The sequence below is a fragment of the Passer domesticus genome, chromosome 10, assembly GCF_036417665.1.
Source record: "Passer domesticus isolate bPasDom1 chromosome 10, bPasDom1.hap1, whole genome shotgun sequence".
NCBI lineage: Eukaryota > Metazoa > Chordata > Aves > Passeriformes > Passeridae > Passer > Passer domesticus.
Window position 1 is genome coordinate 34,707,835 of NC_087483.1, and position 7,540 is coordinate 34,715,374.

The window sequence follows — 7,540 nt, forward strand, 5'->3', positions numbered from 1 at the left end:
TTTGTTAGCCTAGCAACGTTGTTGGTAGAGATGATGCAGCTCTGCTGGCAAGAAAACCATCAACTGGTCCATGCCAAGGCCTGGTGTGATGTCTCCAGTGGCATGGCCTTACCAGGAGGGGATTTATCATGCCAAAAAGCTCTTCCTTGGTGGTCTGCATGGGCACCCTGAGGCTGGGAGTCAGCCTGAGGCAGGAGGAGGGAAAACCCACACTGTCCTTGTCCCTCAGCTCTGACCCCTGGCACCAGCACAGGCAGTGGGGCAAGAGATGGGGTCTTTTGTCTGGTTTGTCATAGATAAAGCCCTCAGCAAGGATAAGTCCTAATGCTTTTTGGCATGTGAATAATATCCCTGGAAAGCTCTCTAGAAGGGACCCATCAAGGGAAGGGGACAACAATCAGAGGCTCATGGTCAGTGTTGTATTGTGTAGCCTCCACTCAAAGTTCAAGTTCTCAATGTGCCAATAAGGGCCTTTGACATGCATTTGTCCCACAGAAAAAAAAAAAATTAGAAGGAGAAATAGTTGTTAAAAGCCCATGTGGAGATATCTCCTGTCCTGAGAAATAAAAACATCCCTGTCCTGTGGCAGTGCCCCAGGCTGGCAGCAAGCTCACATTACTTAATTATGATATGTTGCATATACCAAATAGCAGGGGACAAGCCCCCTCCTTTATTCTCACAGTCTGGCCTGGCTGTGTCTGCCTTGCAGCTGTTCAGAGCACATATATCAACACGTCTCAGCATCCCAGCACAAGCAGAGGTGCTGGAGGTGCAGCCCTGGAGAGAGAAGCTGCAATGGGGAGGACCTAATTTTACCCTTAACAGTGCAAAAATTGTCTTCTTCCCTTCACAGGCTGATTTCCTTCTCTTTAAATCCAAGTTTGGTTATAGTTCTCTGTAAGGTGTTTCCCCTAAAAGCACCAGCTGCCCTTTTTTCCCCACTCCAGCTCTTCCCTGAGCCATCCTGCAGCAGTGCAGGCAGGACCAGCTGCTGTAATGCCAGCAGCAGGACTCTGTGGGCATTGAGGGGAAAAATGCTGGGAAACTTCAACACCCCTGAGAAATCTGGTCTTGTGCATCCCAGGGACACAATCCTGTTCTCCTGCAATTATTTTTCCCAATGAAAGGCTCAGTGATAACTCCCATCTCTGTCCTGGGCTGAGGACAGAGCAGAAAATCTCCAAATACAAAATAATATTTAAAAATACAATTATTTTTATAAAATGCAGAGTATTTGGGAGAGAAAAAGAAGCGTCTTGTACAGACTGCAGAGTCACCCAGTGCTTCAGGGAAGAGCCCAGGAATGTGCCTCCCAAGGCAGATCCAGGGAAGATGCAGGGCTGGAGCACCTGGATAAAAACCCAACTGGGGAGCTCAGAAATGAGAGTTTGCCAGTGTTCCTCCTGGCTTTGATTAAGCTTATTGTCATTTTGGTCAACTCCCACTCCCCTTCCCTCCCTCTCTCTGTCTTTTTGCCCTGAAAGTCTGTTTAGCAGATTGTTCCCAGCTCTCAAAGATCAAATTTTAATTAAAGTCATTCAGTGGTTTTGAATGACTAATGACCTCTTATCAGGTATTGTGCTACAAATGACAGGAGAATGACCTTCCCTCCCACTCTTCATTAATACATTTATTTTTTTATATTGTCTGCACTGCCAAGACTCTTCTTGTCTCAAAATAAGATGAGAATTGAAAACCCCCTTGAAATACATTTTAGTACAGTGCAAAGGGCACAAAGAGGATGAAAATGCACCTTTACAGGCCATCTTGAAAAATCTGCCTGTAGAGGGATAAAGCTTATAACCTGATTTTCTGCAATGAAAATGCAAGTCCTGTTGGATTTCTAACACCGAGATCTGTCTCATGGGAATTTCTGTCCATCACTGGTGACCAGTGTCAGGTGCTGCCCAGGTAAGTGGGGCTCAGGTTTGGGTGTCCCTCAGTCCTCCATGGAGGGTAACAAGGCAATAGGAGAAAAAATTCTACTACAATTCTACATTTCTACTAGAGCTTCAGAAAGGACAAGGATTTAGGATGAAAACAAATCAGTAAAAATTCCATTTTGTTTATATTCCTAGTTTTCTCCTTGTTTAGCTGTTTTGGTAGAGGACAGAGTCTCTGTGATCACTGTCCTGAGCCCCATGTGAGGAAGAAAAAGAGCTGAGATGAGCAGAGGTGTGGCCTTTGCTAAAGTGTTGGGATCTGTCAGAAAAATGATACTGAGAAGTAAGAAGAAGAAGAAAAATCCAGAAAACACAGTTTCTTTTCCCAGTGTCAGTTCTCTTTTTGAGGTGTGGGGTGGGTGTGCTACCTCCGGGTCAGTGGCTCTGAGCTGCTTGGCAGCACTTTGCTCTTGGCTGCAATTACACCTTGTATTCCTTATGTGCTTCTTGGCTCCTTCTCATCCAGCAGCGCTGGAGATGAAAGTTTTCTGAAGTTTTGGTGAGAATCTGAGCTGGGAGCACAGGACACTCTGCCAGGCTCCCAGAGCAGCAGCTGCTCTGCAAGGATGTTTCCCTGGGAAGTCCATCACACAGGTTTCCAAATCTGCAGGCACATGAAGACCCCCCTGCTAGAAATTTGCAGTGCTATGATGATAAGAAATTAAAATAAACTAGTAGGATTGTTGAACAAATTTTTTTTTGTCTTTTTGAAACTGTCTCAAAAACAAAAACCAAAACCAGGTGAGTTCATTGCATAGCTCCCCCCCTACAAATGACTCTCTCTAAACACCAGTGACAGCTTTTGGCCATAGGTGACAACTTGGGCTTGTTTTCAGACATTTGCTTTGATTCAAAGTCTTCAGACTTGCCATTTTTCATCCTTTTTGTCAAACTCAGACATAGGCACAGGTTAAAACCAGACATTTTCCAAAGAGCGATCTCTAACTGTGGCTTAGCTCTGTCCCACTCTGTCTGAGCTGAAGGAGAGCTGAACTTGCTCTTGTTTTTCACCAGCTTTTTTCCTCTTTCTCTGTGAAATGCTCAGCCTGCTTGTGTACACACAGCAGCTATGCTGCAATTTGCTCTGGGTTCGTGGCTCTTTCCTGATGCACCTCCAGCCCAGGGTGAGACACCTCCACACAGAGGATGGAAACACCAATCAATCCAGGAGCTTGGATTTTCCCTGCTTGAAGCCATGAGACAAGGTGGGCCTGGCCACGTTTGACACAGGGGTATGGTGGACATTTTAGTGAAAATGATGATTTTTTGAGCAGTGTTTTTGCTGCAGGGGTGGTGCTTACCCTCACCCACCTGCTGGTGCTGCCTGGACACAGCGAGGAAGCTCAGCAAACCCACCATGAGCCCTCTGGTTTCTGGGTCAGCCCAGCTGCAAGGAAGCCCCACCAATTCCTGTTCTGCTTTGTGCCAGTGGGCTGTGCTGACACATTTCCATTATTGATTCTCTGTACATTTGACGGTGAAACATCCACATGGCAGCTCTAAACAAAGGAGCAATAACTGAGCTTCTATAATAACGATAAGATCACTGCAATGGCCACTACACAGGCAGGTTTATTCTGATCAAGCCAGAGGCAAAGCCCTACCTCTCCTGCCAGGTCTCCTCAGAGGTTTGCTCACAGTGGGATAGCCCCAGGCCTGGTGGAAAACAAACTGTTTGGGTCTGCACAAGCCCCAGGTCTCTGGGAGTGGAGAGCTGCAGCACTGTGGCCACCCATGGCAATACCTGGCCTTGGGAAGGCCAAGACCTCCCAGGCATGGGAATCCTTTCAGCTAGGTCTGCCAGAACCTAGCAGGATTGAGGGTGTCCTTTCTTTAGATGAGCTCATGGGATCCCCTCCTGAGCAGAAATTTCAGCTGAAAAAGCACCTTTGATTTTTCTGATCTGTATGAATTGCCTGGGATAGCTTTACAGCAGCATAGCTCCTGCCAATGGCATCAATTCCACCCATGACTGTAGGGTTTCATACCACACCAGTGAGAGAAAGAATAGAGAGATAAAGAATAAACTGCAGCACACAATGTTTCATCTGGGGATGGACAGCCCCAAAGATAAAGCAGCCACAGATGAGCACCTTCCTCTCCTCAGCTATGGGGAGTTAAAATTGCATGTAGAGCTGAATTTCTCCCTTGCTGTAACTTTTCTGTTACATCCCAAAAATAAAACCCCCAAAATGATGGACACTTTGTCCCTGTGAAAATATTCATGGCCTTTCCTAATTAATCCAATTCACTTTTCTTGCTGTGGCCAACCTGTAACTCCCCTCGCTTCCTCTAAGCAGAGCTCTGCCTTCCTCTTCTGTCAAATATCAGCTATCAGTTCTTCATTTGGGTTAAAAATGGCCAGGGACAGTAGTAAATTATTGCAGAGTTCCTCCACTTTCTTCTCCTGCAGGCTTCAGCCTGTGAATCTGTGGTCCGTGTCCTAGAGTCCCTGAAAGACAACTAAACAAAGATAGTGAGTGGTCAGAAGGTTGAAACACCCCCCTCTCACCAAGAGCTGTGGGAAGAAAACCTACTTATTTAGAAGAACAAATCCTGTAATGAGCCCTATTCAGTCCAATTCATCCCCTCCTCTGACTGCAGTGTGTGAGTGAACACATTGGCTTAAATGGTCTAAAGCCCTACTTAGCCCACTGCCCTGCTTGAGAATTGCCAAAAAAGTGAATGCCTAGCAAAAGGCAGAAAAAAGAGATGTAAGAGCATATTAATGATGTTTCCCAGCCACTTTTCTGAGCCAACAGTCATTCTTAGGGATTCCCTGAAATTACTGGATGTTACTTCCAGGTATTGACTATTTGTTGATATACTTCTTTTTTTTTCAATGATCTCATGCTGGCATTTGCCATCTACTTTCTGTGACCAAGCAGTCCCAGCTAGTTTCCCCTGCTAGTGCTGCTGTCCCCATGACTCCGGGGTGCCCAGCTGCTCCATGAAGCTGATTTGAGGGGCTGTTTTCACTGTTCCTGACCTTGTTTTAATACTGAAATTAAATCATTTGGTTAAGCAGAGCTGTGGGGTCATGTTTACCCACACATATTTTCTGAGGTGTCCAAGGTTGCTGCTGAACTGAGGCTTTAGAAAAGGCCATGCCCCACGTTGTGCAAAGTCCCTGCAAGCCTCACTAAGTCATGATCAAGACTCTGGGCTTTCCCCCACCCACTCCTAGTCCAGCAAGAGGCAGCTCTGTACAGAGATAAAACCCTTCAGACAAAACCTGGGACTGCTCCTGCAGGCAGAGGGACAAGGACCCGGGATGTTCAGAGCAGGGGCACTCCTGGGAATCAAAATGGGAAAGGGTTAGGGCAATGTAGGAACTCATAGAATTCAATGATGAGGCTGAGACACCTCTAATGGTGTCAGAAAAGCTCCAAGAACCACATCTGGATGGGTGATGACTGGGGAAAACTCTCCCCAGACACACAGAATCTCTCTGCCAAGGTTCATCCCTGGGGATATGAAAGCAAGACCTGCAGGAGGGAAATGTTGAAAGCACAAAGGCAAAAAGTATTGGTCTGGGAGGGTCTGAAGATTATTCCTGATGTTTATGTTATTAGCTCTTAAAACTCAGAGACTTCCAGCCCTCCATGGATAACCTGTCCTAATGTGTAATTAACTTCACAGTCAGAAAAGATATATTTTTGTCCCAAATGCCTAAGAAACTCTGTTGCTAAATGTTCAGCTCATTCCTTTTTGTCCTCCCTGGGTAGCTATGGAGAGCAGCTGAGTGCTGCCCTCTTCACAATAACCTCTTGCATATTTGAAGACTGTAATCGAGATCCCAGTTCTCTTTTCTAGCCAGTCAAATACCTTGTTAACTCCAAGAAGAATCACAGCTATTGTTTTCCCATATTCATTATGCCAGATCCCCATGCCCAGCTGGTGGGAAGGATCCCTGTTACCCAGCCTGGAGTCTTCAGGAGCCCGTGGGATGCAGGCAGAGCAGGATGGCAGGTGCTGTCAGCAGAACTCACAGGCACAGCCCTGAGCCTGCCACACTTTTGCTGGCACCCCTGGCAGTGGGAGTTTTGGAGCAGGAAGAGGTGGTCATGTGCAGGAGGGAAATGCCTCTGTGCTGCCCACTGACTGCGCTCTGCCCTGCAAGGCTGGGCTTTGAAACTTGTCTTTTAACCTTTTTCAGGAGCCATCATCCTCTGTCTCTGTGCAGGAGTTGCTCTCACTGTGGCATCTCCCTCTGGAAAACAAGTAAAACCTGAGTGGGAGCACAGAGCACGGAGTTTTCCAGCCCAGCTGAGTCTCTAGGGAAAGAGGCTCCCTTAATTACTCGAAATCCATCACCGATCTTTGACGGTGGTGTCACCTTGCTCTCGCATGAAAAATAAAACGAGGCACATCAGATTTCCCCTCTCTCCACAGCACTGCTGTGTCTTGCAGGCTCACCCCAGCCTCAGGAACAGCCTTGGTTGCTGGCTTTCCAGATAAAAAAGACTCTGGGGACCCCAAAACCAAACCACAATTGCACCAGCGTTTTCTAAAACATTTAATTCCGGATTATGTAGGAGATACAATGGGGGGCAGCTTGCTGGGATGTGAAGCAAGCTCTTCAGGGCTAAGTACGCCTTGCTTAGTATACCTAACCTTGCCTAATATTGGCTTTTGGCTGTTAGAAACTTCATCCTAGACAGAGATGGATGTGATTAGCCCGGCCCGGAGCCGCTGCCGTTCAGCATTGCAGCATCCCCACCTTGTGGTGCGCGCCGGAGCCTCTCCATGGGCTGCGGGGACACGGGCTGCCCTGCGAGACTGCATTCACTGCGTGTGCTCTGCCTCTTCTTCTAGGCAGGCGCCAAAAGGTATGGTAAATTCCTGGATAGATAGGGAAAGGTTTCTTAATTTTTTTTTTTTTTTTTTTTTTTTTTTTTTTTTTTTTTGTGTGTGTGTGTGTGATGTTGCTAAAATCTTTCCGTCTGTAAAGATGAAACCTTTGGTTCAGATACCTAAATATCTACCATGAAAATTCAAAATATCCCTGTAAATTTCACAGAGGTGTTACACAGCTAGCCAGTACCTTCTCCTTGGCTGCTTATGCAAGAAAGGGTCTCAGAGGTGATGTGGGCTTTACTGAGAGCATATTTTGCAAGCAAAAGGAATGCAGCCATTTGTGAATCCTCAGTTAGTGCTGGGAGTAGATACTAGTCTTCAGAAAAAAAAAAAATATTTCTAGATCATAGTGATTACCAATTGGCTCTGTGAAATAATCCATCATCTGCAGTAAGGTGAAAGTGCTCCTGGAGAGGTGGCGGATGTCCCGTGCCTGGAAATATTCAAGGTCAAGTTGGATTGGGCTCTGAGCAACCTGATCTACTTGAAGATGTCCCTGCTCATTGCAGGAGTGTTGGACTAGATGACCTTTAAAAGGTCCTTTTTAACTCAAATGGTTCTGTGATTCTATGATCTCCTTTTTGGGTAATAACTCAGAGTAAACTCGACTTTTTTGTCAAAGACCCGGATATTCTTCAGTCTCTGAGAACATCTGCACAAGGATAACTTGACCCTGACCTCTTCATTCCCAGGTCCAACGCTGTCACTTCCCTGGCACAAGCCCCATGACCAATGGG